A 25489-nucleotide genomic window follows, 5' to 3' on the forward strand; every position below is an offset into this window, starting at 1 on the left:
TTAAGGGAAATTGTGGTAACAAGTAACGATAGGATCTTTCTCGGCACCTAAACGTAAATGAGACTGATATATATATAACGAGAAGTTACCTGACATAAATACTAACCTGCGTAGTTATTTAATGTCTGACTAACAATACTAACGAGAGACTCACCTTCGTCTTACTAACCGGTATTGTAGTTAATGTGTTTATAACCTTTTTTGTTTAACGATTTGTGTGTTATCATATGCGATCCCATGGTCTTTGATTTGGTCACGGAAGTGATTTGTCTTTGATTTGTTGATCTAGAGTTGAATTTTGATTAGCTTTTCCCTTTTGTATAATTAGTGTAGTGCTACATTTAGTCTTTGTTTTTGAATAAATTTAACAATTTATATCTTTGGAATTGGTGTCTGTGTCCAATTATTACAGAAATTGAGTTCTACAAGATTCCAGGATTCGTGATAAGGTGATACTATAAATTCACTTCTTAAATTGAAATTTATAAGTGTACCTTACGATACAACTGATAGCACTGCAACTCAGTGTAGGTGTGCGTTCAGTCCGGCAAACACAACATTTCAGTTATGAAACGCTTTCTACAGGTGATGTATAAATGTAATATTTTCACACATTTGAATAAGTTTGATTTGATACAAGATTTATGAAGTTGACCAAACAAAATGACATAATATTTTTCAGGGGATAAAAATCTCACGACACAATTGGGTAGTCCTCACGGCACACGGGTTGAAAACCACTGAGCCAAGCCACGGTGCTTCTTGGCTTTGCACGGCCACTGAGACTGCCAGGGGAAGACGGTGAGAAGCTTCCCTTCGATAGCTCAGTTGGTAGAGCGGAGGACTGTAGGTTTCAGGCAGCGGGCATCCTTAGGTTGCTGGTTCAATTCCGGCTCGAAGGAAGGCGTGATTATGGTTTGACATCGGTTTTGGACGAGCTCCCAAATGTCAAGCCATTGGAATTGCATGAGGACAAGGAGAAAACACCGGAAATTCGGATTTGCTGTGGAGAACTCGCATTGCCCAAACATCTCATATGCATGTGACCCTTTTCACCCTGAGCCCAGTTTTCTAAACCGGCCAGAAAGCGGTCTGGAACAATCATGAAGCCAACACATTGTGAAGCACTTCACTGAAGCCCGGGTAGCTCAGCCGGTAAGGCATCAGACTCTTAATCTGAGGGTCCAGGGTTCGAGTCCCTGTTCGGGCGCCTTGTTGACCGAGGGCCATGATGGTGAAAAGCCTGGATGGCCTTCCAGGTGACAATGAAATATGCAGTTGCGTCTAGGCAAGGTGTCTAGTCCTCTTTGCTTCTTTCGGCAAATATCCAGCCTGGGCAAGTGTTGTCTTCCAGAGGCAAGTCAAGCCAGGAACTCTGAGAGATGTTTTTGCCGTTGACGACGTGTCACTTTAGAACAGCACAACATGCATCTCTACTTGACTTGGCACAATCTGTGAGGGTTGGGCCAACACAACGTGTCCACACATTTGCAGGCGTCTTGAAATACTTGGAATGACCTGTGGCCCCATGCCATGCAGAAGTCCACAGCTATGCGTGTCAGCATGCTCTGCTCCTCATCCCCAATGTGCCACTTGTAAGAACTTTGTAAAAAGCGACAGAGAACATGATCAGCAAAGAAACACAATTCTCCTGAGAACGACAATCATCGTGCCGATCGTAATCTCAGTGCATACCTGGATGCCCAACAAGCCAAGCCAGTGGTTCCCAAGCGTTGTAATGCCACGGCACACTTTGCTGAGACCAAAAACCTTCGCGGCGCACCAACATGAAAAAAAAAAAAACGGATTTACTAGGTATTGTCTCACCTGAATGGCAACAGGCTGCTAAAACTATTATCACACGCACATTGCATGTTAAAGTATGTCAGTAAGGGAGTAATTTAAAGGGCAAATGTGTGAAGTGCAAGGAGTGGCCCTTAGTGGTTAGGTAAAAAAGTACACAGACAAACTAAATAATCCCTTGATACAAATCATTTATTTAGTGCAGACAGACCAAGACCAGCCACAATAAACTATTCGCAGTAAATATAAATTCACAGCAAAATAGGTTCAGTTCACAATATCCTATAACAAGCTGCACAAAGGCAGCGCTAGCAGTGGAAAGAACGAAGAACTGCAGGAGAAACGCCGGGGCTATTTAGAGCCCGATTATTCAACACAGAGGGGGAAAACCAAGGCCAAATGAGACTTAGAGGAACAGGAGACATCCAACAACAGTATAAAGATAAAAAGGAATTCACCACATGTCCCTTTAATCAATTGCCTTGCAGTTCCACTGTGTAGCGTTATGTTGGGTGTATTTTGATAAGAGCATTAGGGCTCTGAGCTGAAGCACTGATCTAAAGAAGACCTCTCCACCCCCAAAGTTATCAGATTTCCTTTGCTCATCAGCTTGGAACTGGTTTGCATCAAAGTGACAGTTTTGGGGAGGATGGCACCGAGAAGAGGCCAAATAGGTTGAATCCTGCTATGAGATGTCTGGAGAAAGGGGCCTGTAGGTGATAAAAACTCTTTGAAGTGGACGAGAGCCGAAATCCCGACATAGTGCTACGAACCCGGGCCAACCGGCATTTCCAAAAGATGGCATGGATTGACATCAGTCATAAATCAAGCCCCCCTCCATTAGGACACTGGGGGCTGAAACCGAAATCCAATCTCAAGAACTCAAGAACCAATCATCTATTGATCTGACAGACTATAAGGAACAGTGCACAGTCTCTGTCTCTCTCTCTCTCTCTCTCTCTCTCTCTCTCTCTTTCTCTCTCACCTGAACCAGTAACTCGCTGCCACAGCTCAACCTGTAGCTCTGTTGCCCGAACCGGAACCAGAAACCAACCAAGTCTTTGCCGGCAACAGAAGAGTTAAACTGGGAGAAGGAGATTGAGCCGTACGAAGAATTCTTTTAAAGGACTTTATTAAATAAAGAACTTTACAGACTGCGCATGCCCGCCTGTGCCCACCTGATCAGTGGAGTTTTACAGCTGGACAATTGAGTAAGTCGAATGTATATGAAAGTGTTCAGTCATTTAAATAGCTATTTGAGTCTTAAGAAACTTGACCCTTGGAACGAACAGGGCCCTGCTTTCCTCAAAGACTTTGTCTTCAAGTAACTACGGTGGAACCCTGCTTACAAAGAAGATTTTGTGCACAACCTTGGAGCCTTCAAACCAGTGGAAAATCTGTTTGGAAAATACTCTAATTTCGCGAAACCCCAACTTCCAGGTGCATCGACTGAGTGGAAGTTCTTGGACAAAGCCGAACCGCACTGCCTTTGTTCCAAACCACACGGACCATGTGCCGTGTGCTGTGATCTGAGCCCGAAGACAGAGAGGCCTCTCTGCGACGAAGTTCAGATAAGTTTAACAGTTTGGAGTTCATGATTCATGACATTTGAGAAATCAATTAGAAATGTTATTCTGTGATTCATAACTCTAGAATGTGTAATATCATTTAGTTTTCTTAAATATAAATGTGTGTTGCATTAAACTGTTTTGTTGATAATTTTAGAAATAAAATCTGTCAACCCCGAGAAATATCTTCTCATTCCTGTTTAACTGTTTAGTCTGAAATTGACACAAGTCAATAGACGTTAGATTATTGGTGGCCCTGCCTATCCTTGATCATTGAATAATAATCAGTTAAGGGAAATTGTGGTAACAAGTAACGATAGGATCTTTCTCGGCACCTAAACGTAAATGAGACTGATATATATATAACGAGAAGTTACCTGACATAAATACTAACCTGCGTAGTTATTTAATGTCTGACTAACAATACTAACGAGAGACTCACCTTCGTCTTACTAACCGGTATTGTAGTTAATGTGTTTATAACCTTTTTTGTTTAACGATTTGTGTGTTATCATATGCGATCCCATGGTCTTTGATTTGGTCACGGAAGTGATTTGTCTTTGATTTGTTGATCTAGAGTTGAATTTTGATTAGCTTTTCCCTTTTGTATAATTAGTGTAGTGCTACATTTAGTCTTTGTTTTTGAATAAATTTAACAATTTATATCTTTGGAATTGGTGTCTGTGTCCAATTATTACAGAAATTGAGTTCTACAAGATTCCAGGATTCGTGATAAGGTGATACTATAAATTCACTTCTTAAATTGAAATTTATAAGTGTACCTTACGATACAACTGATAGCACTGCAACTCAGTGTAGGTGTGCGTTCAGTCCGGCAAACACAACATTTCAGTTATGAAACGCTTTCTACAGGTGATGTATAAATGTAATATTTTCACACATTTGAATAAGTTTGATTTGATACAAGATTTATGAAGTTGACCAAACAAAATGACATAATATTTTTCAGGGGATAAAAATCTCACGACACAATTGGGTAGTCCTCACGGCACACGGGTTGAAAACCACTGAGCCAAGCCACGGTGCTTCTTGGCTTTGCACGGCCACTGAGACTGCCAGGGGAAGACGGTGAGAAGCTTCCCTTCGATAGCTCAGTTGGTAGAGCGGAGGACTGTAGGTTTCAGGCAGCGGGCATCCTTAGGTTGCTGGTTCAATTCCGGCTCGAAGGAAGGCGTGATTATGGTTTGACATCGGTTTTGGACGAGCTCCCAAATGTCAAGCCATTGGAATTGCATGAGGACAAGGAGAAAACACCGGAAATTCGGATTTGCTGTGGAGAACTCGCATTGCCCAAACATCTCATATGCATGTGACCCTTTTCACCCTGAGCCCAGTTTTCTAAACCGGCCAGAAAGCGGTCTGGAACAATCATGAAGCCAACACATTGTGAAGCACTTCACTGAAGCCCGGGTAGCTCAGCCGGTAAGGCATCAGACTCTTAATCTGAGGGTCCAGGGTTCGAGTCCCTGTTCGGGCGCCTTGTTGACCGAGGGCCATGATGGTGAAAAGCCTGGATGGCCTTCCAGGTGACAATGAAATATGCAGTTGCGTCTAGGCAAGGTGTCTAGTCCTCTTTGCTTCTTTCGGCAAATATCCAGCCTGGGCAAGTGTTGTCTTCCAGAGGCAAGTCAAGCCAGGAACTCTGAGAGATGTTTTTGCCGTTGACGACGTGTCACTTTAGAACAGCACAACATGCATCTCTACTTGACTTGGCACAATCTGTGAGGGTTGGGCCAACACAACGTGTCCACACATTTGCAGGCGTCTTGAAATACTTGGAATGACCTGTGGCCCCATGCCATGCAGAAGTCCACAGCTATGCGTGTCAGCATGCTCTGCTCCTCATCCCCAATGTGCCACTTGTAAGAACTTTGTAAAAAGCGACAGAGAACATGATCAGCAAAGAAACACAATTCTCCTGAGAACGACAATCATCGTGCCGATCGTAATCTCAGTGCATACCTGGATGCCCAACAAGCCAAGCCAGTGGTTCCCAAGCGTTGTAATGCCACGGCACACTTTGCTGAGACCAAAAACCTTCGCGGCGCACCAACATGAAAAAAAAAAAAACGGATTTACTAGGTATTGTCTCACCTGAATGGCAACAGGCTGCTAAAACTATTATCACACGCACATTGCATGTTAAAGTATGTCAGTAAGGGAGTAATTTAAAGGGCAAATGTGTGAAGTGCAAGGAGTGGCCCTTAGTGGTTAGGTAAAAAAGTACACAGACAAACTAAATAATCCCTTGATACAAATCATTTATTTAGTGCAGACAGACCAAGACCAGCCACAATAAACTATTCGCAGTAAATATAAATTCACAGCAAAATAGGTTCAGTTCACAATATCCTATAACAAGCTGCACAAAGGCAGCGCTAGCAGTGGAAAGAACGAAGAACTGCAGGAGAAACGCCGGGGCTATTTAGAGCCCGATTATTCAACACAGAGGGGGAAAACCAAGGCCAAATGAGACTTAGAGGAACAGGAGACATCCAACAACAGTATAAAGATAAAAAGGAATTCACCACATGTCCCTTTAATCAATTGCCTTGCAGTTCCACTGTGTAGCGTTATGTTGGGTGTATTTTGATAAGAGCATTAGGGCTCTGAGCTGAAGCACTGATCTAAAGAAGACCTCTCCACCCCCAAAGTTATCAGATTTCCTTTGCTCATCAGCTTGGAACTGGTTTGCATCAAAGTGACAGTTTTGGGGAGGATGGCACCGAGAAGAGGCCAAATAGGTTGAATCCTGCAATGAGATGTCTGGAGAAAGGGGCCTGTAGGTGATAAAAACTCTTTGAAGTGGACGAGAGCCGAAATCCCGACATAGTGCTACGAACCCGGGCCAACCGGCATTTCCAAAAGATGGCATGGATTGACATCAGTCATAAATCAAGCCCCCCTCCATTAGGACACTGGGGGCTGAAACCGAAATCCAATCTCAAGAACTCAAGAACCAATCACCTATTGATCTGACAGACTATAAGGAACAGTGCACAGTCTCTCTCTCTCTCTCTCTCTCTCTCTTTCTCTCTCTCTCTCTTTCTCTCTCACCTGAACCAGTAACTCGCTGCCACAGCTCAACCTGTAGCTCTGTTGCCCGAACCGGAACCAGAAACCAACCAAGTCTTTGCCGGCAACAGAAGAGTTAAACTGGGAGAAGGAGATTGAGCCGTACGAAGAATTCTTTTAAAGGACTTTATTAAATAAAGAACTTTACAGACTGCGCATGCCCGCCTGTGCCCACCTGATCAGTGGAGTTTTACAGCTGGACAATTGAGTAAGTCGAATGTATATGAAAGTGTTCAGTCATTTAAATAGCTATTTGAGTCTTAAGAAACTTGACCCTTGGAACGAACAGGGCCCTGCTTTCCTCAAAGACTTTGTCTTCAAGTAACTACGGTGGAACCCTGCTTACAAAGAAGATTTTGTGCACAACCTTGGAGCCTTCAAACCAGTGGAAAATCTGTTTGGAAAAGACTCTAATTTCGCGAAACCCCAACTTCCAGGTGCATCGACTGAGTGGAAGTTCTTGGACAAAGCCGAACCGCACTGCCTTTGTTCCAAACCACACGGACCATGTGCCGTGTGCTGTGATCTGAGCCCGAAGACAGAGAGGCCTCTCTGCGACGAAGTTCAGATAAGTTTAACAGTTTGGAGTTCATGATTCATGACATTTGAGAAATCAATTAGAAATGTTATTCTGTGATTCATAACTCTAGAATGTGTAATATCATTTAGTTTTCTTAAATATAAATGTGTGTTGCATTAAACTGTTTTGTTGATAATTTTAGAAATAAAATCTGTCAACCCCGAGAAATATCTTCTCATTCCTGTTTAACTGTTTAGTCTGAAATTGACACAAGTCAATAGACGTTAGATTATTGGTGGCCCTGCCTATCCTTGATCATTGAATAATAATCAGTTAAGGGAAATTGTGGTAACAAGTAACGATAGGATCTTTCTCGGCACCTAAACGTAAATGAGACTGATATATATATAACGAGAAGTTACCTGACATAAATACTAACCTGCGTAGTTATTTAATGTCTGACTAACAATACTAACGAGAGACTCACCTTCGTCTTACTAACCGGTATTGTAGTTAATGTGTTTATAACCTTTTTTGTTTAACGATTTGTGTGTTAGAGCATCAGACTTTTAATCTGAGGGTCCAGGGTTCGAGTCCCTGTTCGGGCGCCTTGTTGACCGAGGGCCATGATGGTGAAAAGCCTGGATGGCCTTCCAGGTGACAATGAAATATGCAGTTGCGTCTAGGCAAGGTGTCTAGTCCTCTTTGCTTCTTTCGGCAAATATCCAGCCTGGGCAAGTGTTGTCTTCCAGAGGCAAGTCAAGTCAGGAACTCTGAGAGATGTTTTTGCCGTTGACGACATGTCACTTTAGAACAGCACAACATGCATCTCTACTTGACTTGGCACAATCTGTGAGGGTTGGGCCAACACAACGTGTCCACACATTTGCAGGCGTCTTGAAATACTTGGAATGACCTGTGGCCCCATGCCATGCAGAAGTCCACAGCTATGCGTGTCAGCATGCTCTGCTCTTCATCCCCAATGTGCCACTTGTAAGAACTGTGTAAATAGCGACAGAGAACGTGATCAGCAAAGAAACACAATTCTCCTGAGAACGACAATCATCGTGCCGATCGTAATCTCAGTGCATACCTGGATGCCCAACAAGCCAAGCCAGTGGTTCCCAAGCGTTGTAATGCCACGGAACACTTTGCTGAGACCAAAAACCTTCGCGGCGCACCAACATGAAAAAAAAAAAAAAGGATTTACTAGGTATTGTCTCACCTGAATGGCAACAGGCTGCTAAAACTATTATCACACGCACATTGCATGTTAAAGTATGTCAGTAAGGGAGTAATTAAAAGGGCAAATGTGTGAAGTGCAAGGAGTGGCCCTTAGTGGTTAGGTAAAAAAGTACACTGACAAACTAAATAATCCCTTGATACAAATCATTTATTTAGTGCAGACAGACCAAGACCAGCCACAATAAACTATTCGCAGTAAATATAAATTCACAGCAAAATAGGTTCAGTTCACAATATCCTATAACAAGCTGCACAAAGGCAGCGCTAGCAGTGGAAAGAACGAAGAACTGCAGGAGAAACGCCGGGGCTATTTAGAGCCCGATTATTCAACACAGAGGGGGAAAACCAGGGCCAAATGAGACTTAGAGGAACAGGAGACATCCAACAACAGTATAAAGATAAAAAGGAATTCACCACATGTCCCTTTAATCAATTGCCTTGCAGTTCCACTGTGTAGCGTTATGTTGGGTGTATTTTGATAAGAGCATTTGGGCTCTGAGCTGAAGCACTGATCTAAAGAAGACCTCTCCACCCCCAAAGTTATCAGATTTCCTTTGCTCATCAGCTTGGAACCGGTTTGCATCAAAGTGACAGTTTTGGGGTGGATGGCACCGAGAAGAGGCCAAATAGGTTGAATCCTGCTATGAGATGTCTGGAGAAAGGGGCCTGTAGGTGATAAAAACTCTTTGAAGTGGACGAGAGCCGAAATCCCGACATAGAGCTACGAACCCGGGCCAACCGGCATTTCCAAAAGATGGCATGGATTGACATCAGTCATAAATCAAGCCCCCCTCCATTAGGACACTGGGGGCTGAAACCGAAATCCAATCTCAAGAACTCAAGAACCAATCACCTATTGATCTGACAGACTATAAGGAACAGTGCACAGTCTCTCTCTCTCTCTCTCTCTCTCTTTCTCTCTCTCTCTCTTTCTCTCTCACCTGAACCAGTAACTCGCTGCCACAGCTCAACCTGTAGCTCTGTTGCCCGAACCGGAACCAGAAACCAACCAAGTCTTTGCCGGCAACAGAAGAGTTAAACTGGGAGAAGGAGATTGAGCCGTACGAAGAATTCTTTTAAAGGACTTTATTAAATAAAGAACTTTACAGACTGCGCATGCCCGCCTGTGCCCACCTGATCAGTGGAGTTTTACAGCTGGACAATTGAGTAAGTCGAATGTATATGAAAGTGTTCAGTCATTTAAATAGCTATTTGAGTCTTAAGAAACTTGACCCTTGGAACGAACAGGGCCCTGCTTTCCTCAAAGACTTTGTCTTCAAGTAACTACGGTGGAACCCTGCTTACAAAGAAGATTTTGTGCACAACCTTGGAGCCTTCAAACCAGTGGAAAATCTGTTTGGAAAAGACTCTAATTTCGCGAAACCCCAACTTCCAGCTGCATCGACTGAGTGGAAGTTCTTGGACAAAGCCGAACCGCACTGCCTTTGTTCCAAACCACACGGACCATGTGCCGTGTGCTGTGATCTGAGCCCGAAGACAGAGAGGCCTCTCTGCGACGAAGTTCAGATAAGTTTAACAGTTTGGAGTTCATGATTCATGACATTTGAGAAATCAATTAGAAATGTTATTCTGTGATTCATAACTCTAGAATGTGTAATATCATTTAGTTTTCTTAAATATAAATGTGTGTTGCATTAAACTGTTTTGTTGATAATTTTAGAAATAAAATCTGTCAACCCCGAGAAATATCTTCTCATTCCTGTTTAACTGATTAGTATGAAATTGACACAAGTCAATAGACGTTAGATTATTGGTGGCCCTGCCTATCCTTGATCATTGAATAATAATCAGTTAAGGGAAATTGTGGTAACAAGTAACGATAGGATCTTTCTCGGCACCTAAACGTAAATGAGACTGATATATATATAACGAGAAGTTACCTGACATAAATACTAACCTGCGTAGTTATTTAATGTCTGACTAACAATACTAACGAGAGACTCACCTTCGTCTTACTAACCGGTATTGTAGTTAATGTGTTTATAACCTTTTTTGTTTAACGATTTGTGTGTTAGAGCATCAGACTCTTAATCTGAGGGTCCAGGGTTCGAGTCCGTGTTCGGGCGCCTTGTTGACCGAGGGCCATGATGGTGAAAAGCCTGGATGGCCTTCCAGGTGACAATGAAATATGCAGTTGCGTCTAGGCAAGGTGTCTAGTCCTCTTTGCTTCTTTCGGCAAATATCCAGCCTGGGCAAGTGTTGTCTTCCAGAGGCAAGTCAAGCCAGGAACTCTGAGAGATGTTTTTGCCGTTGACGACGTGTCACTTTAGAACAGCACAACATGCATCTCTACTTGACTTGGCACAATCTGTGAGGGTTGGGCCAACACAACGTGTCCACACATTTGCAGGCGTCTTGAAATACTTGGAATGACCTGTGGCCCCATGCCATGCAGAAGTCCACAGCTATGCGTGTCAGCATGCTCTGCTCTTCATCCCCAATGTGCCACTTGTAAGAACTGTGTAAAAAGCGACAGAGAACGTGATCAGCAAAGAAACACAATTCTCCTGAGAACGACAATCATCGTGCCGATCGTAATCTCAGTGCATACCTGGATGCCCAACAAGCCAAGCCAGTGGTTCCCAAGCGTTGTAATGCCACGGCACACTTTGCTGAGACCAAAAACCTTCGCGGCGCACCAACATGAAAAAAAAAAAAAAGGATTTACTAGGTATTGTCTCACCTGAATGGCAACAGGCTGCTAAAACTATTATCACACGCACATTGCATGTTAAAGTATGTCAGTAAGGGAGTAATTAAAAGGGCAAATGTGTGAAGTGCAAGGAGTGGCCCTTAGTGGTTAGGTAAAAAAGTACACAGACAAACTAAATAATCCCTTGATACAAATAATTTATTTAGTGCAGACAGACCAAGACCAGACACAATAAACTATTCGCAGTAAATATAAATTCACAGCAAAATAGGTTCAGTTCACAATATCCTATAACAAGCTGTATTTAACGAAGTGGTTAAACGTTACAAAGGGCATTACAATTGTTGAAAAACAATAGCACACGGATCAAACATGCTATCCCCGCCGTTTTATTCGATTTGATTAGACGTTTCGCGACCGAAATGTTTTGTGTGCAGACTGAACGCACACCTGAGCCGAGCATGATCACAATACATATCCACAGTTAATCTAAGCAGTATCATATTGTAACCGTTTCGGTCTGTTATCAACCCTTCCGGATCCAAAACCAGGAGTCAGACACCCTTTTCGGTGGACACCCTGTTGACTTCTCACAAGCACCATCTGCCTTCACAAAGGCAGCGCTAGCAGTGGAAAGAACGAAGAACTGCAGGAGAAACGCCGGGGCTATTTAGAGCCCGATTATTCAACACAGAGGGGGAAAACCAGGGCCAAATGAGACTTAGAGGAACAGGAGACATCCGACAACAGTATAAAGATAAAAAGGAATTCACCACATGTCCCTTTAATCAATTGCCTTGCAGTTCCACTGTGTAGCGTTATGTTGGGTGTATTTTGATAAGAGCATTTGGGCTCTGAGCTGAAGCACTGATCTAAAGAAGACCTCTCCACCCCCAAAGTTATCAGATTTCCTTTGCTCATCAGCTTGGAACTGGTTTGCATCAAAGTGACAGTTTTGGGGAGGATGGCACCGAGAAGAGGCCAAATAGGTTGAATCCTGCTATGAGATGTCTGGAGAAAGGGGCCTGTAGGTGATAAAAACTGTTTGAAGTGGACGAGACGAAATCCCGACATAGAGCTACGAACCCGGGCCAACCGGCATTTCCAAAAGATGGCATGGATTGACATCAGTCATAAATCAAGCCCCCCTCCATTAGGACACTGGGGGCTGAAACCGAAATCCAATCTCAAGAACTCAAGAACCAATCACCTATTGATCTGACAGACTATAAGGAACAGTGCACAGTCTCTCTCTCTCTCTCTCTTTCTCTCTCACCTGAACCAGTAACTCGCTGCCACAGCTCAACCTGTAGCTCTGTTGCCCGAACCGGAACCAGAAACCAACCAAGTCTTTGCCGGCAACAGAAGAGTTAAACTGGGAGAAGGAGATTGAGCCGTACGAAGAATTCTTTTAAAGGACTTTATTAAATAAAGAACTTTACAGACTGCGCATGCCCGCCTGTGCCCACCTGATCAGTGGAGTTTTACAGCTGGACAATTGAGTAAGTCGAATGTATATGAAAGTGTTCAGTCATTTAAATAGCTATTTGAGTCTTAAGAAACTTGACCCTTGGAACGAACAGGGCCCTGCTTTCCTCAAAGACTTTGTCTTCAAGTAACTACGGTGGAACCCTGCTTACAAAGAAGATTTTGTGCACAACCTTGGAGCCTTCAAACCAGTGGAAAATCTGTTTGGAAAAGACTCTAATTTCGCGAAACCCCAACTTCCAGGTGCATCGACTGAGTGGAAGTTCTTGGACAAAGCTGAACCGCACTGCCTTTGTTCCAAACCACACGGACCATGTGCCGTGTGCTGTGATCTGAGCCCGAAGACAGAGAGGCCTCTCTGCGACGAAGTTCAGATAAGTTTAACAGTTTGGAGTTCATGATTCATGACATTTGAGAAATCAATTAGAAATGTTATTCTGTGATTCATAACTCTAGAATGTGTAATATCATTTAGTTTTCTTAAATATAAATTTGTGTTGCATTAAACTGTTTTGTTGATAATTTTAGAAATAAAATCTGTCAACCCCGAGAAATATCTTCTCATTCCTGTTTAACTGTTTAGTCTGAAATTGACACAAGTCAATAGTCGTTAGATTATTGGTGGCCCTGCCTATCCTTGATCATTGAATAATAATCAGTTAAGGGAAATTGTGGTAACAAGTAACGATAGGATCTTTCTCGGCACCTAAACGTAAATGAGACTGATATATATATAACGAGAAGTTACCTGACATAAATACTAACCTGCGTAGTTATTTAATGTCTGACTAACAATACTAACGAGAGACTCACCTTCGTCTTACTAACCGGTATTGTAGTTAATGTGTTTATAACCTTTTTTGTTTAACGATTTGTGTGTTATCATATGCGATCCCATGGTCTTTGATTTGGTCACGGAAGTGATTTGTCTTTGATTTGTTGATCTAGAGTTGAATTTTGATTAGCTTTTCCCTTTTGTATAATTAGTGTAGTGCTACATTTAGTCTTTGTTTTTGAATAAATTTAACAATTTATATCTTTGGAATTGGTGTCTGTGTCCAATTATTACAGAAATTGAGTTCTACAAGATTCCAGGATTCGTGATAAGGTGATACTATAAATTCACTTCTTAAATTGAAATTTATAAGTGTACCTTACGATACAACAGATAGCACTGCAACTCAGTGTAGGTGTGCGTTCAGTCCGGCAAACACAACATTTCAGTTATGAAACGCTTTCTACAGGTGATGTATAAATGTAATATTTTCACACATTTGAATAAGTTTGATTTGATACAAGATTTATGAAGTTGACCAAACAAAATGACATAATATTTTTCAGGGGATAAAAATCTCACGACACAATTGGGTAGTCCTCACGGCACACGGGTTGAAAACCACTGAGCCAAGCCACGGTGCTTCTTGGCTTTGCACGGCCACTGAGACTGCCAGGGGAAGATGGTGAGAAGCTTCCCTTCGATAGCTCAGTAGGTAGAGCGGAGGACTGTAGGTTTCAGGCAGCGGGCATCCTTAGGTCGCTGGTTCAATTCCGGCTCGAAGGAAGGCGTGATTATGGTTTGACATCGGTTTTGGACGAGCTCCCAAATGTCAAGCCATTGGAATTGCATGAGGACAAGGAGAAAACACCGGAAATTCGGATTTGCTGTGGAGAACTCGCATTGCCCAAACATCTCATATGCATGTGACCCTTTTCACCCTGAGCCCAGTTTTCTAAACCGGCCAGAAAGCGGTCTGGAACAATCATGAAGCCAACACATTGTGAAGCACTTCACTGAAGCCCGGGTAGCTCAGCCGGTAGAGCATCAGACTTTTAATCTGAGGGTCCAGGGTTCGAGTCCCTGTTCGGGTGCCTTGTTGACCGAGGGCCATGATGGTGAAAAGCCTGGATGGCCTTCCAGGTGACAATGAAATATGCAGTTGCGTCTAGGCAAGGTGTCTAGTCCTGTTTGCTTCTTTCGGCAAATATCCAGCCTGGGCAAGTGTTGTCTTCCAGAGGCAAGTCAAGCCAGGAACTCTGAGAGATGTTTTTGCCGTTGACGACGTGTCACTTTAGAACAGCACAACATCCATCTCTACTTGACTTGGCACAATCTGTGAGGGTTGGGCCAATACAACGTGTCCACACATTTGCAGGCGTCTTGAAATACTTGGAATGACCTGTGGCCCCATGCCATGCAGAAGTCCACAGCTATGCGTGTCAGCATGCTCTGCTCCTCATCCCCAATGTGCCACTTGTAAGAACTTTGTAAAAAGCGACAGAGAACATGATCAGCAAAGAAACACAATTCTCCTGAGAACGACAATCATCGTGCCGATCGTAATCTCGTGTGTGTCTCGAATGGCAACAGGCTGCTAAAACTATTATCACACGCACATTGCATGTTAAAGTATGTCAGTAAGGGAGTAATTAAAAGGGCAAATGTGTGAAGTGCAAGGAGTGGCCCTTAGTGGTTAGGTAAAAAAGTACACAGACAAACTAAATAATCCCTTGATACAAATAATTTATTTAGTGCAGACAGACCAAGACCAGCCACAATAAACTATTCGCAGTAAATATAAATTCACAGCAAAATAGGTTCAGTTCACAATATCCTATAACAAGCTGCACAAAGGCAGCGCTAGCAGTGGAAAGAACGAAGAACTGCAGGAGAAACGCCGGGGCTATTTAGAGCCCGATTATTCAACACAGAGGGGGAAAACCAGGGCCAAATGAGACTTAGAGGAACAGGAGACATCCAACAACAGTATAAAGATAAAAAGGAATTCACCACATGTCCCTTTAATCAATTGCCTTGCAGTTCCACTGTGTAGCGTTATGTTGGGTGTATTTTGATAAGAGCATTTGGGCTCTGAGCTGAAGCACTGATCTAAAGAAGACCTCTCCACCCCCAAAGTTATCAGATTTCCTTTGCTCATCAGCTTGGAACTGGTTTGCATCAAAGTGACAGTTTTGGGGAGGATGGCACCGAGAAGAGGCCAAATAGGTTGAATCCTGCTATGAGATGTCTGGAGAAAGGGGCCTGTAGGTGATAAAAACTCTTTGAAGTGGACGAGAGCCGAAATCCCGACATAGAGCTACGAACCCGGGCCAACCGGCATTTCCAAAAGATGGCATGGATTGACATCAGTCATAAATCAAGCCCCCCTCCATTAGGACACTGGGGGCTGAAACCGAAATCCAATCTCAAGAACTCAAGAACCAATCACCTATTGATCTGACAGACTATAAGGAACAGTGCACAGTCTCTCTCTCTCTCTCTCTCTCTCTCTCTCTCTTTCTCTCTCACCTGAACCAGTAACTCGCTGCCACAGCTCAACCTGTAGCTCTGTTGCCCGAACCAGAACCAGAAACCAACCAAGTCTTTGCCGGCAACAGAAGAGTTAAACTGGGAGAAGGAGATTGAGCCGTACGAAGAATTCTTTTAAAGGACTTTATTAAATAAAGAACTTTACAGACTGCGCATGCCCGCCTGTGCCCACCTGATCAGTGGAGTTTTACAGTTGGACAATTGAGTAAGTCGAATGTATATGAAAGTGTTCAGTCATTTAAATAGCTATTTGAGTCTTAAGAAACTTGACCCTTGGAACGAACAGGGCCCTGCTTTCCTCAAAGACTTTGCTTCAAGTAACTACGGTGGAACCCTGCTTACAAAGAAGATTTTGTGCACAAACTTGGAGCCTTCAAACCAGTGGAAAATCTGTTTGGAAAAGACTCTAATTTCGCGAAACCCCAACTTCCAGGTGCATCGACTGAGTGGAAGTTCTTGGACAAAGCCGAACCGCACTGCCTTTGTTCCAAACCACACGGACCATGTGCCGTGTGCTGTGATCTGAGCCCGAAGACAGAGAGGCCTCTCTGCGACGAAGTTCAGATAAGTTTAACAGTTTGGAGTTCATGATTCATGACATTTGAGAAATCAATTAGAAATGTTATTCTGTGATTCATAACTCTAGAATGTGTAATATCATTTAGTTTTCTTAAATATAAATATGTGTTGCATTAAACTGTTTTGTTGATAATTTTAGAAATAAAATCTGTCAACCCTGAGAAATATCTTCTCATTCCTGTTTAACTGTTTAGTCTGAAATTGACACAAGTCAATAGACGTTAGATTATTGGTGGCCCTGCCTATCCTTGATCATTGAATAATAATCAGTTAAGGGAAATTGTGGTAACAAGTAACGATAGGATCTTTCTCGGCACCTAAACGTAAATGAGACTGATATATATATAACGAGAAGTTACCTGACATAAATACTAACCTGCCTAGTTATTTAATGTCTGACTAACAATACTAACGAGAGACTCACCTTCGTCTTACTAACCGGTATTGTAGTTAATGTGTTTATAACCTTTTTTGTTTAACGATTTGTGTGTTATCATATGCGATCCCATGGTCTTTGATTTGGTCACGGAAGTGATTTGTCTTTGATTTGTTGATCTAGAGTTGAATTTTGATTAGCTTTTCCCTTTTGTATAATTAGTGTAGTGCTACATTTAGTCTTTGTTTTTGAATAAATTTAACAATTTATATCTTTGGAATTGGTGTCTGTGTCCAATTATTACAGAAATTGAGTTCTACAAGATTCCAGGATTCGTGATAAGGTGATACTATAAATTCACTTCTTAAATTGAAATTTATAAGTGTACCTTACGATACAACTGATAGCACTGCAACTCAGTGTAGGTGTGCGTTCAGTCCGGCAAACACAACATTTCAGTTATGAAACGCTTTCTACAGGTGATGTATAAATGTAATATTTTCACACATTTGAATAAGTTTGATTTGATACAAGATTTATGAAGTTGACCAAACAAAATGACATAATATCTTTCAGGGGATAAAAATCTCACGACACAATTGGGTAGTCCTCACGGCACACGGGTTGAAAACCACTGAGCCAAGCCACGGTGCTTCTTGGCTTTGCACGGCCACTGAGACTGCCAGGGGAAGACGGTGAGAAGCTTCCCTTCGATAGCTCAGTTGGTAGAGCGGAGGACTGTAGGTTTCAGGCAGCGGGCATCCTTAGGTCGCTGATTCAATTCCGGCTCGAAGGAAGTCGTGATTATGGTTTGACATCGGTTTTGGACGAGCTCCCAAATGTCAAGCCATTGGAATTGCATGAGGACAAGGAGAAAACACCGGAAATTCGGATTTGCTGTGGAGAACTCGCATTGCCCAAACATCTCATATGCATGTGACCCTTTTCACCCTGAGCCCAGTTTTCTAAACCGGCCAGAAAGCGGTCTGGAACAATCATGAAGCCCACACATTGTGAAGCACTTCATTGAAGCCCGGGTAGCTCAGCCGGTAGAGCATCAGACTTTTAATCTGAGGGTCCAGGGTTCGAGTCCCTGTTCGGGTGCCTTGTTGACCGAGGGCCCTGATGGTGAAAAGCCTGGATGGCCTTCCAGTTGACAATGAAATATGCAGTTGCGTCTAGGCAAGCTGTCTAGTCCTCTTTGCTTCTTTTGGCAAATATCCAGCCTGGGCAAGTGTTGTCTTCCAGAGGCAAGTCAAGCCAGGAACTCTGACGACGTGTCACTTTAGAACAGCACAACATGCATCTCTACTTGACTTGGCACAATCTGTGAGGGTTGGGCCAACACAACGTGTCCACACATTTGCAGGCGTCTTGAAATACTTGGAATGACCTGTGGCCCCATGCCATGCAGAAGTCCACAGCTATGCGTGTCAGCATGCTCTGCTCCTCATCCCCAATGTGCCACTTGTAAGAACTTTGTAAAAAGCGACAGAGAACATGATCAGCAAAGAAACACAATTCTCCTGAGAACGACAATCATCGTGCCGATCGTAATCTCAGTGCATACCTGGATGCCCAACAAGCCAAGCCAGTGGTTCCCAAGCGTTGTAATGCCACGGCACACTTTACTGAGACCAAAAACCTTCGCGGCGCACCAACATGAAAAAGAAAAAAAAAGGATTTACTAGGTATTGTCTCACCTGAATGGCAACAGGCTGCTAAAACTATTATCACACGCACATTGCATGTTAAAGTATGTCAGTAAGGGAGTAATTAAAAGGGCAAATGTGTGAAGTGCAAGGAGTGGCCCTTAGTGGTTAGGTAAAAAAGTACACAGACAAACTAAATAATCCCTTGATACAAATCATTTATTTAGTGCAGACAGACCAAGACCAGCCACAATAAACTATTCGCAGTAAATATAAATTCACAGCAAAATAGGTTCAGTTCACAATATCCTATAACAAGCTGCACAAAGGCAGCGCTAGCAGTGGAAAGAACGAAGAACTGCAGGAGAAACGCCGGGGCTATTTAGAGCCCGATTATTCAACACAGAGGGGGAAAACCAAGGCCAAATGAGACTTAGAGGAACAGGAGACATCCAACAACAGTATAAAGATGAAAAGGAATTCACCACATGTCCCTTTAATCAATTGCCTTGCAGTTCCACTGTGTAGCGTTATGTTGGGTGTATTTTGATAAGAGCATTTGGGCTCTGAGCTGAAGCACTGATCTAAAGAAGACCTCTCCACCCCCAAAGTTATCAGATTTCCTTTGCTCATCAGCTTGGAACTGGTTTGCATCAAAGTGACAGTTTTGGGGAGGATGGCACCGAGAAGAGGCCAAATAGGTTGAATCCTGCTATGAGATGTCTGGAGAAAGGGGCCTGTAGGTGATAAAAACTCTTTGAAGTGGACGAGAGCCGAAATCCCGACATAGAGCTACGAACCCGGGCCAACCGGCATTTCCAAAAGATGGCATGGATTGACATCAGTCATAAATCAAGCCCCCCTCCATTAGGACACTGGGGGCTGAAACCGAAATCCAATCTCAAGAACTCAAGAACCAATCACCTATTGATCTGACAGACTATAAGGAACAGTGCACAGTCTCTCTCTCTCTCTCTCTCTCTCTCTATCTCTCTCTCTCTCTTTCTCTCTCACCTGAACCAGTAACTCGCTGCCACAGCTCAACCTGTAGCTCTGTTGCCCGAACCGGAACCAGAAACCAACCAAGTCTTTGCCGGCAACAGAAGAGTTAAACTGGGAGAAGGAGATTGAGCCGTAAGAAGAATTCTTTTAAAGGACTTTATTAAATAAAGAACTTTACAGACTGCGCATGCCCGCCTGTGCCCACCTGATCAGTGGAGTTTTACAGCTGGACAATTGAGTAAGTCGAATGTATATGAAAGTGTTCAGTCATTTAAATAGCTATTTGAGTCTTAAGAAACTTGACCCTTGGAACGAACAGGGCCCTGCTTTCCTCAAAGACTTTGTCTTCAAGTAACTACGGTGGAACCCTGCTTACAAAGAAGATTTTGTGCACAACCTTGGAGCCTTCAAACCAGTGGAAAATCTGTTAGGAAAAGACTCTAATTTCGCGAAACCCCAACTTCCAGGTGCTTCGACTGAGTGGAAGTTCTTGGACAAAGCCGAACCGCACTGCCTTTGTTCCAAACCACACGGACCATGTGCCGTGTGCTGTGATCTGAGCCCGAAGACAGAGAGGCCTCTCTGCGACGAAGTTCAGATAAGTTTAACAGTTTGGAGTTCATGATTCATGACATTTGAGAAATCAATTAGAAATGTTATTCTGTGATTCAAAACTCTAGAATGTGTAATATCATTTCGTTTTCTTAAATATAAATGTGTGTTGCATTAAACTGTTTTGTTGATAATTTTAGAAATAAAATCTGTCAACCCCGAGAAATATCTTCTCATTCCTGTTTAACTGTTTAGTCTGAAATTGACACAAGTCAATAGACGTTAGATTATTGGTGGCCCTGCCTATCCTTGATCATTGAATAATAATCAGTTAAGGGAAATTGTGGTAACAAGTAACGATAGGATCTTTCTCGGCACCTAAACGTAAATGAGACTGATATATATATAACGAGAAGTTACCTGACATAAATACTAACCTGCGTAGTTATTTAATGTCTGACTAACAATACTAACGAGAGACTCACCTTCGTCTTACTAACCGGTATTGTAGTTAATGTGTTTATAACCTTTTTTGTTAAACGATTTGTGTGCTATCATATGCGATCCCATGGTCTTTGATTTGGTCACGGAAGTGATTTGTCTTTGATTTGTTGATCTAGAGTTGAATTTTAATTAGCTTTTCCCTTTTGTATAATTAGTGTAGTGCTACATTTAGTCTTTGTTTTTGAATAAATTTAACAATTTATATCTTTGGAATTGGTGTCTGTGTCCAATTATTACAGAAATTGAGTTCTACAAGATTCCAGGATTCGTGATAAGGTGATACTATAAATTCACTTCTTAAATTGAAATTTATAAGTGTACCTTACGATACAACTGATAGCACTGCAACTCAGTGTAGGTGTGCGTTCAGTCCGGCAAACACAACAATTCAGTTATGAAACGCTTTCTACAGGTGATGTATAAATGTAATATTTTCACACATTTGAATAAGTTTGATTTGATACAAGATTTATGAAGTTGACCAAACAAAATGACATAATATTTTTCAGGGGATAAAAATCTCACGACACAATTGGGTAGTCCTCACGGCACACGGGTTGAAAACCACTGAGCCAAGCCACGGTGCTTCTTGGCTTTGCACGGCCACTGAGACTGCCAGGGGAAGACGGTGAGAAGCTTCCCTTCGATAGCTCAGTTGGTAGAGCGGAGGACTGTAGGTTTCAGGCAGCGGGCATCCTTAGGTCGCTGGTTCAATTCCGGCTCGAAGGAAGGCGTGATTATGGTTTGACATCGGTTTTGGACGAGCTCCCAAATGTCAAGCCATTGGAATTGCATGAGGACAAGGAGAAAACACCGGAAATTCGGATTTGCTGTGGAGAACTCGCATTGCCCAAACATCTCATATGCATGTGACCCTGAGCCCAGTTTTCTAAACCGGCCAGAAAGCGGTCTGGAACAATCATGAAGCCAACACATTGTGAAGCACTTCACTGAAGCCCGGGTAGCTCAGCCGGTAGAGCATCAGACTTTTAATCTGAGGGTCCAGGGTTCGAGTCCCTGTTCGGGCGTCTTGTTGACCGAGGGCCATGATGGTGAAAAGCCTGGATGGCCTTCCAGGTGACAATGAAATATGCAGTTGCGTCTAGGCAAGGTGTCTAGTCCTCTTTGCTTCTTTCGGCAAATATCCAGCCTGGGCAAGTGTTGTCTTCCAGAGGCAAGTCAAGCCAGGAACTCTGAGAGATGTTTTTGCCGTTGACGACGTGTCACTTTAGAACAGCACAACATGCATCTCTACTTGACTTGGCACAATCTGTGAGGGTTGGGCCAACACAACGTGTCCACACATTTGCAGGCGTCTTGAAATACTTGGAATGACCTGTGGCCCCATGCCATGCAGAAGTCCACAGCTATGCGTGTCAGCATGCTCTGCTCTTCATCCCCAATGTGCCACTTGTAAGAACTGTGTAAAAAGCGACAGAGAACGTGATCAGCAAAGAAACACAATTCTCCTGAGAACAACAATCATCGTGCCGATCGTAATCTCAGTGCATACCTGGATGCCCAACAAGCCAAGCCAGTGGTTCCCAAGCGTTGTAATGCCACGGCACACTTTGCTGAGACCAAAAACCTTCGCGGCGCACCAACATGAAAAAAAAAAAAAAGGATTTACTAGGTATTGTCTCACCTGAATGGCAACAGGCTGCTAAAACTATTATCACACGCACATTGCATGTTAAAGTATGTCAGTAAGGGAGTAATTAAAAGGGCAAATGTGTGAAGTGCAAGGAGTGGCCCTTAGTGGTTAGGTAAAAAAGTACACAGACAAACTAAATAATCCCTTGATACAAATCATTTATTTAGTGCAGACAGACCAAGACCAGCCACAATAAACTATTCGCAGTAAATATAAATTCACAGCAAAATAGGTTCAGTTCACAATATCCTATAACAAGCTGCACAAAGGCAGCGCTAGCAGTGGAAAGAACGAAGAACTGCAGGAGAAACGCCGGGGCTATTTAGAGCCCGATTATTCAACACAGAGGGGGAAAACCAAGGCCAAATGAGACTTAGAGGAACAGGAGACATCCAACAACAGTATAAAGATAAAAAGGAATTCACCACATGTCCCTTTAATCAATTGCCTTGCAGTTCCACTGTGTAGCGTTATGTTGGGTGTATTTTGATAAGAGCATTTGGGCTCTGAGCTGAAGCACTGATCTAAAGAAGACCTCTCCACCCCCAAAGTTATCAGATTTCCTTTGCTCATCAGCTTGGAACTGGTTTGCATCAAAGTGACAGTTTTGGGGAGGATGGCACCGAGAAGAGGCCAAATAGGTTGAATCCTGCTATGAGATGTCTGGAGAAAGGGGCCTGTAGGTGACAAAAACTCTTTGAAGTGGACGAGAGCCGAAATCCCGACATAGAGCTACGAACCCGGGCCAACCGGCATTTCCAAAAGATGGCATGGATTGACATCAGTCATAAATCAAGCCCCCCTCCATTAGGACACTGGGGGCTGAAACCGAAATCCAATCTCAAGAACTCAAGAACCAATCACCTATTGATCTGACAGACTATAAGGAACAGTGCACAGTCTCTCTCTCTCTCTCTCTCTCTTTCTCTCTCACCTGAACCAGTAACTCGCTGCCACAGCTCAACCTGTAGCTCTGTTGCCCGAACCGGAACCAGAAACCAACCAAGTCTTTGCCGGCAACAGAAGAGTTAAACTGGGAGAAGGAGATTGAGCCGTACGAAGAATTCTTTTAAAGGACTTTATTAAATAAAGAACTTTACAGACTGCGCATGCCCGCCTGTGCCCACCTGATCAGTGGAGTTTTACAGCTGGACAATTGAGTAAGTCGAATGTATATGAAAGTGTTCAGTCATTTAAATAGCTATTTGAGTCTTAAGAAACTTGACCCTTGGAACGAACAGGGCCCTGCTTTCCTCAAAGACTTTGTCTTCAAGTAACTACGGTGGAACCCTGCTTACAAAGAAGATTTTGTGCACAACCTTGGAGCCTTCAAACCAGTGGAAAATCTGTTTGGAAAAGACTCTAATTTCGCGAAACCCCAACTTCCAGCTGCATCGACTGAGTGGAAGTTCTTGGACAAAGCCGAACCGCACTGCCTTTGTTCCAAACCACACGGACCATGTGCCGTGTGCTGTGATCTGAGCCCGAAGACAGAGAGGCCTCTCTGCGACGAAGTTCAGATAAGTTTAACAGTTTGGAGTTCATGATTCATGACATTTGAGAAATCAATTAGAAATGTTATTCTGTGATTCATAACTCTAGAATGTGTAATATCATTTAGTTTTCTTAAATATAAATGTGTGTTGCATTAAACTGTTTTGTTGATAATTTTAGAAATAAAATCTGTCAACCCCGAGAAATATCTTCTCATTCCTGTTTAACTGTTTAGTATGAAATTGACACAAGTCAATAGACGTTAGATTATTGGTGGCCCTGCCTATCCTTGATCATTGAATAATAATCAGTTAAGGGAAATTGTGGTAACAAGTAACGATAGGATCTTTCTCGGCACCTAAACGTAAATGAGACTGATATATATATAACGAGAAGTTACCTGACATAAATACTAACCTGCCTAGTTATTTAATGTCTGACTAACAATACTAACGAGAGACTCACCTTCGTCTTACTAACCGGTATTGTAGTTAATGTGTTTATAACCTTTTTTGTTTAACGATTTGTGTGTTATCATATGCGATCCCATGGTCTTTGATTTGGTCACGGAAGTGATTTGTCTTTGATTTGTTGATCTAGAGTTGAATTTTAATTAGCTTTTCCCTTTTGTATAATTAGTGTAGTGCTACATTTAGTCTTTGTTTTTGAATAAATTTAACAATTTATATCTTTGGAATTGGTGTCTGTGTCCAATTATTACAGAAATTGAGTTCTACAAGATTCCAGGATTCGTGATAAGGTGATACTATAAATTCACTTCTTAAATTGAAATTTATAAGTGTACCTTACGATACAACTGATAGCACTGCAACTCAGTGTAGGTGTGCGTTCAGTCCGGCAAACACAACATTTCAGTTATGAAACGCTTTCTACAGGTGATGTATAAATGTAATATTTTCACACATTTGAATAAGTTTGATTTGATACAAGATTTATGAAGTTGACCAAACAAAATGACATAATATTTTTCAGGGGATAAAAATCTCACGACACAATTGGGTAGTCCTCACGGCACACGGGTTGAAAACCACTGAGCCAAGCCACGGTGCTTCTTGGCTTTGCACGGCCACTGAGACTGCCAGGGGAAGACGGTGAGAAGCTTCCCTTCGATAGCTCAGTTGGTAGAGCGGAGGACTGTAGGTTTCAGACAGCGGGCATCCTTAGGTCGCTGGTTCAATTCCGGCTCGAAGGAAGTCGTGATTATGGTTTGACATCGGTTTTGGACGAGCTCCCAAATGTCAAGCCATTGGAATTGCATGAGGACAAGGAGAAAACACCGGAAATTCGGATTTGCTGTGGAGAACTCGCATTGCCCAAACATCTCATATGCATGTGACCCTTTTCACCCTGAGCCCAGTTTTCTAAACCGGCCAGAAAGCGGTCTGGAACAATCATGAAGCCCACACATTGTGAAGCACTTCACTGAAGCCCGGGTAGCTCAGCCGGTAGAGCATCAGACTTTTAATCTGAGGGTCCAGGGTTCGAGTCCCTGTTCGGGTGCCTTGTTGACCGAGGGCCCTGATGGTGAAAAGCCTGGATGGCCTTCCAGTTGACAATGAAATATGCAGTTGCGTCTAGGCAAGCTGTCTAGTCCTCTTTGCTTCTTTTGGCAAATATCCAGCCTGGGCAAGTGTTGTCTTCCAGAGGCAAGTCAAGCCAGGAACTCTGACGACGTGTCACTTTAGAACAGCACAACATGCATCTCTACTTGACTTGGCACAATCTGTGAGGGTTGGGCCAACACAACGTGTCCACACATTTGCAGGCGTCTTGAAATACTTGGAATGACCTGTGGCCCCATGCCATGCAGAAGTCCACAGCTATGCGTGTCAGCATGCTCTGCTCCTCATCCCCAATGTGCCACTTGTAAGAACTTTGTAAAAAGCGACAGAGAACATGATCAGCAAAGAAACACAATTCTCCTGAGAACGAC

General features: G+C 43.0%; 12 non-coding genes across 12 annotated transcripts; all 12 read left to right on the top strand.

Moving 5' to 3' along the window:
* Window positions 1-813: 813 nt before the first annotated feature.
* trnay-gua (transfer RNA tyrosine (anticodon GUA)) lies at window positions 814-902 on the top strand. The gene is given in 2 exon segments: window positions 814-850; window positions 867-902. It is a non-coding gene; the product is annotated as a tRNA-Tyr (tRNA).
* A 235-nt stretch (window positions 903-1137) lies between these two features.
* Window positions 1138-1210, top strand: trnak-cuu (transfer RNA lysine (anticodon CUU)). Its single transcript has one exon. It is a non-coding gene; the product is annotated as a tRNA-Lys (tRNA).
* A 3262-nt stretch (window positions 1211-4472) lies between these two features.
* trnay-gua (transfer RNA tyrosine (anticodon GUA)) lies at window positions 4473-4561 on the top strand. The gene is given in 2 exon segments: window positions 4473-4509; window positions 4526-4561. It is a non-coding gene; the product is annotated as a tRNA-Tyr (tRNA).
* A 235-nt stretch (window positions 4562-4796) lies between these two features.
* Window positions 4797-4869, top strand: trnak-cuu (transfer RNA lysine (anticodon CUU)). Its single transcript has one exon. It is a non-coding gene; the product is annotated as a tRNA-Lys (tRNA).
* An 8997-nt stretch (window positions 4870-13866) lies between these two features.
* Window positions 13867-13955, top strand: trnay-gua (transfer RNA tyrosine (anticodon GUA)). The gene is given in 2 exon segments: window positions 13867-13903; window positions 13920-13955. It is a non-coding gene; the product is annotated as a tRNA-Tyr (tRNA).
* Window positions 13956-14190: 235 nt separating this feature from the next.
* trnak-uuu (transfer RNA lysine (anticodon UUU)) lies at window positions 14191-14263 on the top strand. Its single transcript has one exon. It is a non-coding gene; the product is annotated as a tRNA-Lys (tRNA).
* Window positions 14264-17384: 3121 nt separating this feature from the next.
* On the top strand, window positions 17385-17473 carry trnay-gua (transfer RNA tyrosine (anticodon GUA)). The gene is given in 2 exon segments: window positions 17385-17421; window positions 17438-17473. It is a non-coding gene; the product is annotated as a tRNA-Tyr (tRNA).
* Window positions 17474-17708: 235 nt separating this feature from the next.
* On the top strand, window positions 17709-17781 carry trnak-uuu (transfer RNA lysine (anticodon UUU)). Its single transcript has one exon. It is a non-coding gene; the product is annotated as a tRNA-Lys (tRNA).
* Window positions 17782-21027: 3246 nt separating this feature from the next.
* Window positions 21028-21116, top strand: trnay-gua (transfer RNA tyrosine (anticodon GUA)). Its single transcript is given in 2 exon segments — window positions 21028-21064; window positions 21081-21116. It is a non-coding gene; the product is annotated as a tRNA-Tyr (tRNA).
* A 226-nt stretch (window positions 21117-21342) lies between these two features.
* On the top strand, window positions 21343-21415 carry trnak-uuu (transfer RNA lysine (anticodon UUU)). The gene has a single exon. It is a non-coding gene; the product is annotated as a tRNA-Lys (tRNA).
* Window positions 21416-24659: 3244 nt separating this feature from the next.
* trnay-gua (transfer RNA tyrosine (anticodon GUA)) lies at window positions 24660-24748 on the top strand. The gene is given in 2 exon segments: window positions 24660-24696; window positions 24713-24748. It is a non-coding gene; the product is annotated as a tRNA-Tyr (tRNA).
* Window positions 24749-24983: 235 nt separating this feature from the next.
* trnak-uuu (transfer RNA lysine (anticodon UUU)) lies at window positions 24984-25056 on the top strand. The gene has a single exon. It is a non-coding gene; the product is annotated as a tRNA-Lys (tRNA).
* Window positions 25057-25489: the final 433 nt, after the last annotated feature.

Source organism: Amia ocellicauda, unplaced genomic scaffold (genome assembly GCF_036373705.1).
Source record: "Amia ocellicauda isolate fAmiCal2 unplaced genomic scaffold, fAmiCal2.hap1 HAP1_SCAFFOLD_99, whole genome shotgun sequence".
In the NCBI taxonomy this organism is placed as follows: Eukaryota; Metazoa; Chordata; class Actinopteri; order Amiiformes; family Amiidae; genus Amia; species Amia ocellicauda.